The sequence below is a fragment of the Plodia interpunctella genome, chromosome 9, assembly GCF_027563975.2.
Source record: "Plodia interpunctella isolate USDA-ARS_2022_Savannah chromosome 9, ilPloInte3.2, whole genome shotgun sequence".
Lineage (NCBI taxonomy): Eukaryota > Metazoa > Arthropoda > Insecta > Lepidoptera > Pyralidae > Plodia > Plodia interpunctella.
This window is the reverse complement of record NC_071302.1, coordinates 8,795,799-8,814,425: the sequence shown is the minus strand read 5'-3', so window position 1 is coordinate 8,814,425 and position 18,627 is coordinate 8,795,799. Positions and strand designations below refer to the sequence as shown.

Sequence of the window (18,627 nt, the reverse complement as noted above, 5' to 3'; positions counted from 1 at the left end):
ACCTAAAATTATGAATGCGAAAATAAGATCATATTTGAATAACTTTTTGTTAGATAATTTTATTTATAATACAACTACAGCCGAAAGTAGCCTATGCCACTCTCCAGCAAGACGTGGCCGTACATCTTACTACTACATCTTATTTAATGTTATGGTAATGGTTGTTATTACACTTTATAACGTGTTTGTCAATAGTGTAAGCAGCCGCACAACAGCCCTTACTGTGGTGGGTGGCGCAGTACCACCTAATCTTCTTTCCAACTATCCTCTGGCGGTAGAACTTAAAACCATTCACGTATAGGATGTGAGCACCACGTACCGACGTCGTGAAGAATATGCCTAAAATCGTATGATCGGATAAGGAAAATTTAAAGTAAATGTAGAGTTTGTTATGTGTAAAAAATGTTGTGAATTTAATATTTAAATTAATTTTGATAAATGATGTGAAATTAATGAGTTTTGTTATTAAATTAAGTCAGAATATAATACATTCACATACAGAACAAGAATTTAAAAAACCTTGATTTTTTTAATAAATATCTGTGACGCAGTCTTAAGCCTGAATCAAAAAGGAAAAAAGTAGATGCACATTTTAGCCAAATATACTATGAAGTTACCAAATCAACCAATAACAACGTTAATTTGAATATACCTGATATTACCGTGGCGACAATAAATCACAACATCTAAATAAAAATCAATAACACAAGTTGACAATCAAAATTACAATATTCTAAATAAAAACAGGTTAATGATTATGCTTGATGTTTTTGGACACAATCTTGTTATCAACAATGTGGATTGTAGACCTGCAGCCCCTTGTGTATCTCTGACATCGCCATCTTGTTCTCGTCTCCCCGGAAACTGTCACCCTGCTGTAATGCCTGGTAAAGTTATACCCGTTTAGAGTGACAACACTTGTTCCCAAATTGTTGACACCGAAGTGGACAACATCTGCAAACAAAAAAAACGTTACAATAGCATGTTGATTGCGTTCAGGGCCAGGGTTTCGCGGCGTCCCAACCTCAAAGAAAAAATAACCGTTAATATAGTTATTTTTTCTATTATTTCGGCTGTAATTTGACAACAAGCTGTCTACCTGACGTCGTGTTAGTGTTGTTGTTGCCTCTCAGCTTTTTAGACCTTAGTCGGCTCGTACGTCATCAACGGGAGCATATGGAGTGGTCCTATTCTAGGGCGGGAACCACACGCCGCAATTGATTGAAATCTCAACAACATTAATTGAAAAGACTATTTATTGTAAAAATAAACTATAATCACTACGTAACTTAAAATCACAAAATATAATTATAAAATAATTGAATCACAAAAATCAAGTACCTACATATAATATATAGCTTTGTTAATAACCTTAGATATTTTATAATTTTATATTTAAGAGTGACTAGGTATTTTATATCCAATTTACAATACTAACACCAAGTATTTTGAGTTCACTCAAAAACCCAAATAGACATATATATAGCATGGTCAATATTATATCATAGGGTATGCTTAACTAAAGCTTCTAATAGTAATATTAATGAATAATAAATTTTAATTGGTAGATCGTCTATACAAATGAAACTATAGCAAATTTAGTATCATCATCATCAGCCTGTAGCAGTCCACTGCTGGACCAGGCCTTTCCCAAGGTGCGCCACTGCTGTCAGTTTTGGACTTTTCGCATCCAGTCGTACCCTGCAACCTTTCGCAGGTCATCACGCCATGTGGATGGCCCACACTTCGCTTACCCAGGCGTGGTCTCCAATCGAGAACACGTCTACTAAGGCGGTTATGACCTCATTTCGGACACGATCCCGCAGTGAGATCCCGAGCATAGATCTTTCTATAACACCCTGGGCAACTTTCAACTTATGGACCAGTTTCATAGTCAGTGGCCACGTCTCTGAAGCATACGTCATCACAGGCAAGACGCATTGGTTGAAGACTTTAGTCTTCAAACTCTGAGGCATGCACGATGACATAAGAATATGGCCGAGCTTCCTGAAGGTCGCACAGCCCAGCTGTATCCTCCTATTGACTTCATTCTCGAAATTGCTTTTACCTATTTGCAATACTTGCCCAAGGTACGTGTATTTTGAAACAACTTCGAGATCTTTGTCATCAACAGTAATAGGTCCCGCAACGACATGATTATTGAGCATAACCTTTGTCTTGTCTAAGTTCATCCGGAGACCTATACGTTGGGAGGACACATTTAGGTCGTCAAGCATATCTTGTAATTCTTGCAGAGATTCTGCCATTATAACAATATCGTCAGCAAAGCGGAGGTGTGAGATATGCTCTCCATTTATATTTAAGCCACGTCCGTTCCAATTGTCTTAAAAGCATTCTTCTAATGCATTCGTAAACGATTTCGGATATTGGATATGACATCCTCTTGTCTTACTCCTCTGTGCAATTTTATAGGCTTTGTTTTACTACTCTTTACTTGGACAGTCATTGTAGCGGAGTAATACAAATACCTCATTACCTCTATATATCGCCAGTCAATTTGGCATCGCTGCAACGACTCCAGAACAGCCCAGATCTTGATCGTGTCAAAGGCCTTGTTATAGTCCACAAAGGCGAGGCACAGAGGTCGGTTATATTCTCGTGTTTTCTCGATAATCTGCCTCATGATATGTATGTGGTCTATGGTACCAAATCCAGCCTGCTCCGGTGGTTGACTCTCGTCTAGCCTTCTTGTTATTTAGTAAAGGTATGTATAAATGTAAATGAAGTAAAATAAGGAAAACTATTCTCAAAATAATTTTATATTTTTTTTAACATTGCATCGCCCTGATTTGTTACATGATTTTAAAATATATATACCTAAATTTCTCTCTCTAAAGCATATTGCGGCTTCTTCTGCAGACATAAAGCGTCGGAGCCCTGGGTCCGCATCGTCTCATCCACTTCGCATGGTCTTCGACATCCTTAGTTGTCAGAACATCTTAGTTTTTTATTTATACTTATTTTTAATGCCTACACGTAATATATGTTAAAAGCAGGCCTAATAATATCATCAAAATGTCCTTGTGTGTTTTTGATGATAATTTAGATAAGCAACTGATTAAAACAGTTTTTTTTAATTAAAAGGACATTTTGGAAAAAAAGGACATTATGAGAAAAGGATATTATGAGATAAGGACATTATGAGAAAAGGACATTATGAGAAAAGAACATTATGAGAAAAAGACATTATGAGAAAAGAACATTATGAGAAAAAGACATTATGAGAAAAGGACATTATGAGAAAAGAACATTATGAGAAAAAGACATTTTGAGTAAGGACATTCTGAGAAAGGTCATTGTGAGAAAAGGACATTTTGCGCCAAGACGCCTTTAGACACGAGCAAAAGCGGGGTCGTAATAATAAAAAAAATAGACATAAATTAGTGGTTATGGTTGTTGAACATCATGACGATCTGGTTGTCAATAGTATGGACCTTGGCCCTGCAGCCCTTGAACACGTGCGTGGAGCATACCCATCTAGTCTTCGGGCCGCTGCTCTTGAGCTGGCAGAAGGAGTTGATTCCAATCTTCAACATCAGTTTCCCAGTCTTTGGAGACTTGTAGTACTCACAAAGCATCGCTGCAAGTAGAAGTCGCATTAAAATCTGATTTAGATTCTGATTTACTTAACAAGCTATGAACCACAATATAACGAATTACATATAATTCAACGAAATACAACGAATTATATTATAGACCTGGGGAGAATAGTGGTGACTCTAACATAGGTATATTATACTTTAAAGGTGTCTTCTGGCATATAACAAGTGCCAATGTAAATTATTCAATAAAATAATTTCATAATTCATAATCCGATATTTATTTCATTAAAAATACTCAACCTCTACAAGTGGATTAGCACAGCGCTTAGAACAAACTACTGATGAAGACCTGATTATGAGAAGATGAAGTTTCTAATACTAAAACAAAGAAAACCGTTTCGATCTCTGTCATTCAATACAAAATACTAGATGTTTTTGCAGTAGACTTACATAAATAATTCAAAGAAATGAAAATAAATGCCACTTCGTCAAAATTTTACATTAATCACAATTAATATCTGTTAGTGAAGATGGGAGTTATTGACTTTAATGATCTCGTTATTCCAAGTATAGATAACCGCTCGGCATTGCCTGTTGTTGTGTGTGGAGCAGATCCACCTGGTTTTGGGCCCATTCCTTCTTTGCACACAGAAAGTATATCCGCCAACGCTAAGCAGAGCTTTACCACGTTTTGACCTCACGAACGACACTGTAGAATATAAATGGACAATGATACATTCACACTGTTTGCTTGCTTCGTAGCAAAAGAAAATAATATAAATATCAAATTGACAGCGAAACGACACGCCAACCTAGGGTTCTGTCGACCAGGTAAGGTTGCCCGATATTTTCAAATCGAATTTTTGGTTATGTCCTGATAGATAACATAAGTTCAATATGATACAGGTATCGAAATCAAAACAAAGTGAATATTATCAAATCATAATTGTTTTTCGGTGTCTCATTTGTAAATTATACAATTGTCAATAGCAGCATCATTTTATCCCCGTAAGTATATAACAAAGTGTTTATTTAAATTGGATTATTTTTATAGAATATTATGAATGCATGATACATTTTAAATTATCTAAATATATTTGAGTTGTAGTAGTAGATTTATCTAGTGCTGAGCTGACCTCAAGTCACAAAATTATCTTTAATTAGTCGCCTGAATGGAGAATCAGTGTCACTTTTCCACTTTACTAACTAATGTATATGAGTGTTGTACAATTTGATAATTTCATTTCCAAAGGTGTGTACTTTCGCCTTGCACTGCTTGTGGTTGTGTGTGGAGCAAACCCATCGAGTCTTGAAACCAGATACATTCTTGGAACAAAATGTGTAGCCCCCAATACTGAGCAGCGTTTTTCCACGTCGACTTAACACGAATTTAGCTGAAACAAATATCAAAAATTAAGTCTAATATACACGATACTAGAGAAATCATATTTTCGTTAGTTAAAAATTGTAATAAATGCATGCCTTAATTTCATGACAAAATTTGAAATTTTACGAATTTCGCGTCATAAAACTATTTTCATGCCACTGGTATCGAAATGAAAATTAAACGTTACAGTCTGTGTGTTGTGTGTGTATTGAAACTGTGTAATTTTATGAAGTGCTTCACAATTTAAGCGTTACAGTAATATTTGCGTCTGGCCAACTTTATCTGATGGATGGATGTATTTTATAAAATCGCGATCTAGGCTCACGGAAGCAAAGAGAAAGAAGTTAGAAAGATAAATTACTATCTATTCATGTGAAAAAGCCATACCTATTAAAAGTGGTAATGATAGATGAGCAGTAGTACAATGATGAGGTATCTAATAAAACAAATCAATTATTATATTATTTTATTATGACTTAAAAACAATGATTGTGTTCCCCGACTATGTGTAAAATCTTCCCTTTGAACATCCTGACAGAGACTTTACACTTTCTTCTGAATCTCTTGGAGCAATACCATACACTTTTCCCGGATATATCCTTGTGGTTGGTAGAGAAGGTGTAGTTACCCACTTGGAGCAGGTACCCCCCACTGACTAGCTGATGAATGTCTACATTGTCTGTAAAAGAAACAATACCGTTATAAATGTTTCTCAGTGTTTAGCTTCTTTAAATATTCTCTCAAATTATTCAAAGTAATTAAATCCCAAAAATGAAATATCTCAAAATATTTAAAATAATAGATTTGTTTATTTTTACTAAATTATTATTTTAAATATTTTGAGAATATTATTCAATAATGCTTATATAATATTATGAACAAATAATATGTTAAATTATGTCGGTGCTAAAAAAAATACTTACATCTGAATATTTTTAGGTAGTGTAGGTATCGTAAACCTACCTCACTACTCGTGGATAAAAACAGAGAAGAAGAATGATATACCTAGTAGTTATTTTTGATAACTACTTGGCTACAGAACAGTGAAGGAAATTTACTTCTTGTACCTGTAGTTATAAATATAAATATGGCCTAAAAGAAAACGTAGAAAGTAGTACCAAAGTAAAAGTATTAACCGATCACATTCTTCTTTAGGTTAAAACTACACTATTAGGGTTTTCTTTAAAGCATGGTTGACACATTGTTTTATTACACGAAGTACAAAACGTAGTAACTTTTTAACCCTGCTTGATGCAGTAACACTACACAAAGTTCATCTTAACTTCACATAACAACCGCTGCAATTACGTCTTTTAGTTCCCCTTTCCAGAATATGAGAGCTTCTCGACATGATATTGTCATCTGAAAAATAAGTTTATTAGTTGTACATAATTATTGAGCGACAGAAAGTACGTACATTGAAATTATTATAAGAAAGATACATACATAACGGCGGACTTATCCCTTGTAAAGATCCGGCTTTAGTCATCCGGCTATATGTTCATTCTTAATCATTTATTTTTTGAAGACTTTTATGCACTCAACAGACCTTCAACGATATAATAAGTTTTAAATTTATGATAAGAAATGTAAACATTAATAAATATAATTTGTAATATTTGGCACTGACATTAAAACAATAGATAGACTATTATAATGTCGATCGCTCTTACATTCTTCTTCGAGATTATTTCCTTAAGTGAATAAGTATTCACACTGGGCTGATTGAATAGCCAGGTCAGAGATGGAATGTACATTCGCTCTTTGATATAAATGCATTCTGATCCAAGTTCCTTCCTTAGCCGTTGAGCGTCGGAGCCCAGGGATATTTGACGTAAATGCAACATTACAGTCTAATGATAGTAGCATCACAGATGACAAATTTCGTGGGCATGTGATTGTGTGCCGTGTTGCTTCTGATAATACTCCTGGTTCCCCGGAACATCGTTGGCAGTAGAGAATCTTGCCTTGCATTTGATGCATTGCCAGTTTATTGATGATTTGTTTATCGTGTCCACGTGAAATGTGTATCCGTCAATAACGCTCCTTACCGGACATATTATGGGCATAATTCACTGAAATTATATAGAAAAGGATTATTGGTAATTAGTATCTATAACTCAGTTGTATTCGTTATGGCGATCGTAGACATCATTTAGAATTATATACATGTTGTCTATGTATGCCATTACAAAATAGGCTTATAAACAATACATATTCTAGTTAGCTCGTACATTTTATAAAATAGTAGTAGGTACAATGGAGGGCCACAGCAAGATCAGCAGCTAGGCCCGAAACGATCGACACATACGAGACTAAGAAGTAGCAGGTTTAAGTAGTAATGTGTCATCTAAAACATTTATATTTTTATTCTTCTACGTTACATGGCGACGCTTCCAGGATCCAGTGAGTGAGACCTGAGACGGAGACGTGGTGACTGATGAAAAGACTACGTTTAACTTCATATCTCTATTTTACATCTACTAATATTCTTAACACTAACTAACAAATAACTACATCTATACTGCATCCTAACACATAGCTAGATCTATATGTCCTTTAAGGAAAGAAAATATTTGTATTGTTAATTATAATCTTATAATTAATCCATCATGGATCACGAATTTGGGCTGTAAATGGCTGTGTTCCAGGTTGCTTCTAAAAACCCGTCTGTCACCGACAGTTTGGTTCGTGGTAGTGAATTTAGCTCGACATCTGCGGCCTATGGTGCATTGCCACCCTAACGTTGATTTTGTGTTGTTGTTGATATGAAATGTATATCCATTTATAATCGCTATCTCCTTTCCTAATACGGTCCGGACATAAGTGACTGAAAGAATAACATCGAAAATTTGGGTATCATGTCAAATTAAAAAAATATTCTTTTAAATGTTTCTTTTTATTCGCACCTTGACGATGGTAAAATAATCGTTTTGGCGAACGATTGATAAACACATAACACAAGAATAGAAGAAGAGAAATCCATAAGTATATTCATATTATAAATGCGAAATCTGTCTGTTCCGCTTTCACGGCTAAACTATTCTCAAACATAATTCGATCGATTTTCAAACATAAGCTACTTTTATAGGATGATTATGATCTGTTTTACTTCGAATTTCTTGTGGTTCACAATTAGTGGTGGTTAAACGGGCACTGCATATATTGTTGTTAGTATTTCATCTTCTCACTGCGATAGACACAAGAGAAAGTATAGCCATTTAGTACTGTGACGTGTTTACCGGAATTCCGAATAAATGTAGCTGCTGCAATATCAACAAAAAATATTACTTTAGCTCACTGTAATTTTTTTCTTTTTATTTTGTCAACAGAGATAACCACTTAGATCGAGCTTCAATAAACCGCAGACTAAAACAAAATCAGGTAGTACATATTTTTATTTATGATTCAATAAATACATTCAGTCATAATTATACAGTAGACACATTATTAATATATATTATTTTGGCATATGCCAAATCGTATAAAGATTCTCAAACAAGAACAGCATGCACTAACTTCAACGCGCGCGCACATGTGTCATACAAACGTCGCGCGGTGTAAAGTATATTTATACAGAGTCCATTTGTAGTTCCACTACATTTTATTGACACTTATTTTTTCGTCTACACAAGAAATATATCATTTTATAGTCGAGGTGTTTGTCCAATCCTGAAATAACTATATGACTAATTTATATGCCTAAGATATGAATAAATAAATGGGCTAATATTATAAGCAAAAACCCATCTTATGCTTTGGAAAATATACAGTGACAATTATAGCATTAGACACCGAAGAAACTACATTTATTTCGTAAAATAATACAAGAAATCTTGTTAATCTACATGACATAAACGCGGTTACTGGGCCGTGAATACTAAGCCTCAAAGACATAATTGCTGACAAAAGAAGGAACAAACTTGCAAGGAAAGGAGCAGACGAATTTTTGGTGAGGCCTCCCGTTGTATATGTGATAATAAAAATTGTAATAGAAGAAATAATTTAAATCTAACAGAAGATAAAGGGTAAACAGTATTTCCTAACCATCTAAAAAACATCCACTCATAGATAAATAAAAGAGCTTCAAAACTTTAGCAACAGAGACATAATACGTATGTATTTATTCAGGATACTATGAGCTGAATAGGCAACTGACAGTGATAAAGCAAAGAGAAAACCCTATGAACAAAAAATAAAATTGTCAGCTGCCATTCATTGAAGAAATCAATTTTCACTTCGCGGCAGAATGTCCTACTGTATGAATGTACAAATGTTGCAAACAGAAGAAATAGTATAAGCTCGATTATTTTATCATTACACCTATGAATAGTTGTATTCTTAATCTATGTTAATACTATTAAGCTCTAATGAACCCTGACTAGCGGACCCTGAACTCCGACGCTGAACCGCTGAGCAAGAAACCGTGAAAACGCTCAGACTAGAGAGAGACTAATCAACTCTAATAAGAGTCTCGGTAAATGGTTTCAAAATGGGAGCATAATCAGTCAACTGGTGCTCGCATTGTCGTCCTTAACCAAGATATTAGAAAAAGTGGTCAGGACATTTTCGGAACTGATGATACAACTATTTTTTCCTAAATAACACTCCTCCTTTGATGTTAAAATTAGATGAAATGTGGTTGTGTTGCGTGTTTTTGCTGGTGATTTCTCTTCGGGGAGGGTTCGAGGTGGTGAACCATGATTTGCAACTTCTGCAACTGTCGCATCGCCACACTGTTCTGTTTTCAGTGTAGCCGTCGCAGTAGAACGAATATCCGTTCAACACAGCAATTTCTGTACCGCGTTCATCCCGAACAAACTTTACTGAAAATTAAAAATATTTTAGATGATGTTCGAATACATAACTTATCTCTTAAACTAGAGTCAGGGAGTTATCTTACAACTAACAGACAACGCATTTTATATTTACATTACACAATTTATTGACGACATAATCTTCATCTGACCTTAAAGAAAATCTTTGTAAATAGGAGATTTTATTCCGAAATTTGAACAAAGCCATATTGATGGAGTGACAGTTACATACACATATGTATACATGTATGAAATCAATAAATTAACATATAGGAACGAAACGTAGTTATATTTTTTATTCACAATCCTATATCCATAGTTATTATTTCGGACATATTCATTCAGCGGGACACTAATCAGGTTAGTTGAAAAAACATGTTACATTTTAAACAAAATTCCATTATGTATGACAAATCGAGACGGCGCGTGCGTATGGTTAACGTTAAGCCTGACTATTTCTCGTTGGTCAGAACTGGTGGGGTTGGTGGTGGTGAAGCGGGCCTTGCAGATGTGGTGTTTGGTGCACTTCCAGGCTACGCTCTTTTGTGTCAGGCCATCGCAGGTGAAGGTATAGCCATGTAGTACTGCTAACTCTTTGCCGCGTTGATTCTGAACAAACTGCAAACTATCTGAAATATGGAAAGGTTTTGTGAATCTGTTAAAATCCGAGCGTTTTTCCGATTCCTTCCTTAGCCGTAAAATGTTGGAGCCGTTGAATACTAAAATAATATACGTGTATATTTCAACATTCACATCATATTATTTCATTTAAGACAGTATTAAAAATGATGTCAGACAGCTGATTAATAAGTTTAATACAAATTTGTTGCAAATCTGCAAATCTGTTTCAAATAACAGGATTTAACATTATTATAACATTTAGGTTGTACGTTTATATGCGACATCCGTGATAAGCCGGCCTCTTAAAGATTTATTTGTAAGCGGTTTCTGAGTGTTTAGGCGGTAATGCATCCCAGACTCCACTGGCGGATATACTATTATAATTTGATGTTTTAGATTTTACTTTTTGTTAATGTGTTCATGGCAAAGGTTTACCTTTAAAGAGTTTGTTGTAAAATTTCTTTTTATTCGATAATACCTAAATGAAAATAACAATCTCTTTTTAATAAAATTTGTGAAAGAAAGAAAAAACTTTTTTAAATATACAAATTAATGAAATATCCATACTTTATAATATTACAAATGCGAACGTATGCCGGTCTATTTCCACAGAAAATAAACAGCTGAACTGATTTTGATAAAATGTATACTATAATATACATTTTAACGTGGGCAGAGCTGCTAGAAACATCTAGTAAGGCACTAAGGGTGGGTTGCACCAGTCAACTTTAACGTTAATAGGTGACCTGCGTAGAAAAACGCAAAATACGCCATTTTGTTTAAACGGCGGCGCGCAAGTTAATCAACAATTAATTTCAACACATTCTGAAAATTTACGACGCGTGTGTTCTGCAGTTAAGTTTACAAAACAAATATAATATCAGCAGTATAGGGTTATTTTTAAAACACCAGCAACCTCGCAGCACTGGAATTGTGAATTGTGAAATGAACAACATTTAGCTTTTTTTATATATTTTTTATAATCTAAACAAAGTGTTATTATGAATATAATAGTTACGCGCGGGGTGGTTGTGATTCGTGTTACATTTGACTATTTGCCGCTCTCCGCAGTTTGTGGTGGTGATGCGAGCCCTGCAGGTCCTGTGTCTGGTACACTTCCAGGCAGTTTTCGTCGACCGACGATTGTCGCAACAGAAGGTGAAGCCATTCATGATTGCGATTTCCTTCCCGGATGGATTTACAACAAATTGCACTGTAAGGGAAATAAAAAAATGACCATTGAAACTAAAAAAACATTAACCAAAAAAAAAACAAAATTGAAACAAACCAACATGAAAGTAGTAAAACTTTATATTGTGGTAAAGCCTTTAACGGGAAGAGATAGTTCATCAGATTTCATTTAAAAAAACTAAACAAAAAAAGCAAACAGTGCAAGCAAAAAGTGTGTATGTCGAGGTATGATAATATTTTTAAAAGGAACGGTAATCATAAACCTCTTAAATATTGAAGTAAAGGAATAGGGGACAACCCTATTATAGCATGATTAAATAAATAAATAAATAAATTAGGACAAATCACACAGATTGAGCTAGCCCCGAAGTAAGTTCGAGACTTGTGTTATGGGATACTAACTCAACGATACTATATTTTATAACAAATACATAAACATCCAAGACCCGGGTCAATAAGAAAAAGATCATTTTCCATCATGACCCGACCGGGGATCGAACCCGGGACCTATCGGTTCAGTGGCAAGAACTTACCACTGCGCCACCGAGGACGTCATTTGAAGAAATTTGATTGGAAGAAAGTGTCGAATAAAAAGGTAGACGACAATCACGAAATAAAAAATAAAAATCCAATTATATTTATGTATTTATGATATAATACAAAAAGAACTTAATCAAATTTTTAAATAAACACCGTTTTGAATAATGAAGGCAGGCGGGGGGTGGTTATGATTAGAGTTGAATTTCAGGAGTATTTGGTCTTTGGTGGTGGTCAACCGCGCCCTGCAGCCTCCATTGGTGCACTTCCAGCCGTTGGTAGACTTGCAGTTATCATTGCAGTAGAAGGTATAACCGTTCATGATGGCAATTTGTTTTCCATTCGTCTTATACACGAAAGTCACTGGAAAATAACAGTAAAATATAAAATTAGTCAAATGAAATTCTCATCAAATATTACCACAGTTTGTAAATTTTTTAGATACTTACCTGTAAATATAGACTTTTTATATAGATAAGTTATTGTCTCTATTATGTATCGGACAACACGAAAGCTAAATACGAGTACCTACATAGGAAAATGTGGCATACACACACATACTTACTCACTTCAACCACCCTGTTATGAAAATCAGAATCACAACTAGGTTTATTTAGTAAAAAGAAATCAAACGAGTATGTACTTAGTACATATTATTATTCATATAGCACGTCCAACACTAAAAGTCAAAAGTATTAAGATACCTTCCTCGTTGTCACAAATTTATCACACTGTTCTAATACCTATAATAACTAATAATAAGTACTATATTAGTGTGACTCAATATTCTTAACATGTTACCACAACATCTCGAAGCATTGTTATTGTTAGTTCAACCAAAATATCAGCACAAATAACACTAAAGATAGACGGAACTAGTGGAATTTCATCACATAGATTGACTTGACCCCAAAATAAGTTCGAGACTTGTCTTATGGGTTACTAACTCAACGATGCTATACTTTGTAACATATACATGTATAGATAAACATCCAAGGCCAACCTGAAAAAGTTCATTTTCCATTTTGACCTGATCGGGGATCGAATCCGTAACCTCCAGTGTAGCAGTCCGGCATGGTGACCATTAGGCCACGGAGGTCGTCAAATATTTAATTATTTGATTTCATAGTCGTATAAAGACTCCATTTTGAATAATAAAGTGAGGAGGTCGGTGACTGTGGTTGAAATTGGCTCTGATAATCTCTGTATGCTCTTTGGTCGTCGTGAAGCGAGCTCGGCATATGATGTTGTTGGTACATTGCCAAGCATTTGTTTTTTTGCTGCGAGTGTCACAGTTGAACGTGTAACCGTTCACGATCGCGAGCTCACGGCCATGCTTGTTGCGAACTATTCTCACTGCAATATTAAAACGAATTGTTAGCGTTAACCGACAAAAAAAATGGTCGATATAATAATTCCCAAGAAGAAAGCTAAAAAAATTGTCATTTATATTTTTGATTTGATTTTGAATGGAAGTGATAAATGAGAGATGCGTCAAAGTAACGAAGTAAGGAAATAAATAGTAATTAAAAATATATAAATTTTATTTCTTATCATCTGAACACTCAATCAACTGGCTGTTGGCAACAAAATTCGAAATATTTGAACTGAAAAACTTCACAGATCATTCATTCTACCTATTAATTTTCAACATGGTGATTATGGGACCCGGTAATTTTAACAATCATATTGTATAAAGTAATGACGGCCGCTTTACAACCTCGGTGTCTCTTCACACAGCGCCACCTCATTTTCCCGCCCTTAACATATTCTTTGCCAAACCTGAACTCTCCGACTTTGAGCAATGTGGCCCCTCGGGCACCCGATTCATAAACAGCTTCTGTAAATGCATAATAGTTTAGACCGGTGTATACATACAAGCTCTAATAACACTGGAGTCGCTGCTAAGTACTGTAAGTAATGTAGTCTTTGATGCAAGATACAGTCAACAGCACATCAACCTATCCAAATTCATTGCAAACTCGCCGTTATTACGGCGCAATAGAGGTTCATGTAGGGCCAACAGGCTGTACGTTATAATAATAATACAATTGGCATATTATACAGCATAGCTTTACCATTCTATGCGCAAGAGAGGTCGGGTCACGGAAAAGATATATAGGTAATATTGTACCTTGCATTAAAAAGTTTTTAGCTGCCCAGTATTATCTTATAGCTTGTGCACGATGTGCACCGGCCTTATGGCCTTATGTGCACCGATGGGATTGAAATATAAAAACTTTTATACAAAATGCTTTTTCTTTATTATAAATTTTACGAGCAGATATCAAATATATGAGTTATTATCCTGATACGCCGATGAATGATGTAATCTATCGATGCATCAGAAGGGAATATACAATTACTTATTCTTTAAAGTATCTAAAGTAAAATAATTGTACTTGTGATCATAGATATAGATAGATTTTGTGTATTTGTCTTAAAAATAAATAAGAAAACAAAATCTTCTTTGCGCGTCGACCCGACTTTTGTGAGGACTAATACAACGCCACCGAAAAAGCACTATGTGGCGTCATATAGGTTTTACAGAGTGCAGGTGGTATGACACATAGGATAGAACGATACGTGTGCCACATTTTGACGCACACAATAGATGATACACAACACAAATATCCGTAATACTAGATTCCAAGGCGAATACACGATATCAGTGTACCCAAAGCAAGAATTTGATATTTTTCTAATTCATATTCTATGATAGACTCCTCGCGCGGTGACTATGTGTTTCTGTGGCGCATGGTCGTGCTCGTTGCCGTATACCAAAGCGGCCAATTCAGAAGATGTGATGAGGAACGCTTTACAACCTCGGTGGTACAAGGTACAGTACCAACGCAGTCTGTTGAAACGGGTCCTTCGTTTGCGATTGTATGTATATTCTCTGTGCAATAGCAACTCTTTGCCGATTGATGATTTTACCAATTTGCATTCTGAAAAAAAAATCTGTTGTAGATTTTGAAGATCCGAAACAAGTACAGTCGGGGCCAAATAAAATACGTATTTGACGCCGGCTGTAAATTCCAAGCTTAAAAATTGCACTTATTTACTAAAAGCTGACTGTGATTCTCACGTGATGAGAATGTCAGAAAACACACAACCAGAAAAAAGATAAATAAAATTACCGGTAAAAAAATCTGGTGGGTACAACCAGATTTTTTTACCGGTAATTTTCTGACAGTCCGTCATCAACAACGACATGTTTCGTGACTATAACGATATAAAAAACAGGAAACAGACAAATGTATTTACTAATGAGATAACAATAAACGACATACTATGAATGTATAAATTTTGATGCGGTTTCCACAGTTGTGTCGCTGAAGGTCTAACTTTGAAATATAACTATAGACATTTCACACGGACGAAGTCGCGTGAAATCTTTTTGTACAACATTGTTCTATTTAACAAGAAAACAGATTACATTTTTATAATACAATCTCCCTTATCTCCGCATGTTCCCTGTTTCATTCGGGGCTGCGAAGCTCGGGGTCAGCGTAAAAACTAACCTGGCGTTAACCCTCCTTGGGAATGCTATTATTGCCTAGGCTATAAGTTACCTCCGTCGCTTCGCAAGACACCCACGTGAGGATATGGTGTGGTCCTATTCTAGGGCGGAACCACACGCTCCTTAATACACAAATATTTACAATACAATATTATATGCGAGGAGAACACAGAGGTGAGATTGAAAATATGCACAGAATCATTCATTTCTATGGACGTGAACGTTCTTGACTTTGATTATTCTGTCGTTCTTTGTCCAGAGCCGGTACCGGCAACCCTTGTTCCTCTTGCAGCACAGCCACACTGTCACCGTCTTATGCTGTGCCTCACCCTGCTGACTGAATCGCTCTCCGTCCATTATTAACACTCTTGCACCAGATCTTGAGACGTCAAACGAAACTGCAATTAACACAAGATGTGACGGCTATGACGTAGTTAGTAGATAATTAAGGACATCAAAATTTAGTAATTCACGTTATTGAGTGAATGTTTCGATGGATTAACAATCAACATCTATTGTTTCAATGAAACAATTTCATTATTTGGCACTCAAGTAAAACAAAACTCGAAATAAAACTCATAAGGTATTTTATTACGGAACCGTAGCATAATTTCTATTTATTACATATTAATAATAAAGCATTTAATTGTTTAGTAAATTTTTACGTTTAGATTACAGCTTAGTTCCTCTATTCAGTCTCAGATAGTATTCGTAGCGATAACGGTGCTAATACCTATGTAAAAAATAAGGAGTCTCCCCGCGTCGGAGCGTAAAGGAATAACATTTATTGTTTTTGTAAATAATTGAAACACGTTGTGAACATCACGTTTACAACATGATTTCGTGTTTGTGATCAGTTAAGCTGATCACTCGGTCCATGCAGGTGAACGCAACGGACCGACAGCCATATTTCCTCTTCACACACCGCCATCTTGTTTTGCCATTCTTCTCATAATCCTTGTTGAACCGTTCGCCATTGACGAGTAAAACTTTGTTCCCATAATGGCTAGCGGCGAAATATACTGCAAAAATAATTACAGTCACTCACAGGAATTGAAAATCTTCAAAACAAAAGTTAAATGACTTTTTTATTTTTTATCAATTCTCATTATATAAAAATTATAATCTACTCTCCTCCAAAGTTATAATGGGAATCAAATGAATCAGCTAAATTTTGGTTATTATTTTTATTTATATTATTGTTGTTGTTTAATACTCATATCTTGTATCGAGAATGTTTCACGACATACTTCAATGTCATAAAGGTGGTCACGACTAAACTGTCTTCTTGTACAATTATTACTTTATAATTTATCTTCACTTTAAATTATTTAATAGGGCTTCATTGACTGATACATCCATGCATATCCTAAATCCCACAAAGTTGAAAAAAAAACCACAAAAACATGTATATGATTTCCATCATCTCTAAAAACTACACACGCTGGCAACCTAATCAACATTTGCCTAATTATAATGACTTTGACGACTAGTATTTAATGATTGTGTATTTCCCGTATCTTGATGATATCGTTATTAACGGTGAGCACGAATGCCGAACATCCTGACGTCTTCTTCATACATCGCCACCTGATCTTCGTTCCTTCGTGTTGGTGCAGGGTGAACTTGCAGCCCCCGATGTCTAAGCAACGCCTCCCATTTCGGGTCACGCCGAAAAACGCTGCAAATATTTTTCATTAGTATTTTGAATTGAATGAATTGAAAACTTATTTAGTTGGGGCCGAAAAAAAAATCATTTCACTGTATTTATTTAGTTTTTTGATGAATTAATTTTAAAAATTGACATAAGTTGTAGTGAGTCCACCTGATTTGCTGATCGGAAATATTAAAATGATGCAGTTACCTGAACTTAGTGAAAACCTCGGTGTCCCCATTCGTGCTATGTAGTCGAGACTACGGCAGGAATTGAAAAGTTATATCAATAATGGATATATGCTTGATAAGTATAGCAATTTCGATAAAATAAGTAACGTTTATTTTTTATTATTTTTAGTAGAAACACATGTTTGAAATTTGATTTGAATACATAAAAATTAAACTAACCTCAAAAACATTAAACTTGCTACTAATTAAAAATAAACTGAAATAAAAATATATTTTTCTTGGTACACACCAATAAATAAATAAAATAAGAAATAATATCTCCGTGGTAATGTACATAGTCCATTTCAATGATTATGTTCATTTCTGAAGTGCAATATAAAATCATTACATGTGGCGACAGTGACTTTGCATCCTTTTCGAGCTTGGCCGCACACCCATCTTCTCTTGCTGCCGTAGTCGTGTTTCAAATGAAATTTATAGTTGTCAAGCAATAACATAGGCTTGCCACTGGCTGTTCGCAAGTATTGTAGTCCTAAAAATAAAGTAAAATATAAATAAATTTATAAATTAGCAGCAGAGTCTTTTTTATTGGTTATTGTTTATTTTTTTTGTGACTGCGTTTGATCTCAACCTTAAGTTGCCATGCAATGGCACAAATATTCTTGTAGAAACCTTTCTCTACAAGAGCATAACATATTTGTGCCGTTTGGGGTGGATTAAACATCTCCATTCCAAATGACGCATAAATATGCCTTGGGAACCAAGCTCGACAGGTTTCTTTAAAGAAATATATCTCCGCAACAGATCTCCGTCGCTGGTGACAAAGACTGGCTATACTCCTTGCACATGTACTTACTCAGAGGATTAGCTTCGTTATCCAACGCAGAAATATTGCTTATTGGCACGATGCCTCGAGGCATTGTTTAGATTTTTAAGTTTTTTTCATTTTATTCTGGTAATATTTCAGTAATAATGAGGCTGAGAAATAATGTGAATTAATAATGGGAATATTGTAGGAATACACATATTTTAATTGAGGTATTGGGTGCCTTACTATATATTTAGTTATACAATGAATCCCCGAAATTGATATTTTTTATTAGATAGAAGTGATAATTAAAAATATATAAGTGACATATGTAT

General features: G+C 35.0%; 1 long non-coding RNA gene across 1 annotated transcript; it reads right to left on the bottom strand.

Annotated features, from left to right (window-relative positions):
* Positions 1 to 16,695: 16,695 nt before the first annotated feature.
* On the bottom strand, positions 16,696 to 18,012 carry LOC135309785 (uncharacterized). Its single transcript, XR_010369994.1, has 3 exons — positions 17,873 to 18,012; positions 17,504 to 17,553; positions 16,696 to 17,320 (listed from the first exon to the last, which is right to left on the bottom strand). It is a non-coding gene; the product is annotated as an uncharacterized LOC135309785 (long non-coding RNA).
* Positions 18,013 to 18,627: the final 615 nt, after the last annotated feature.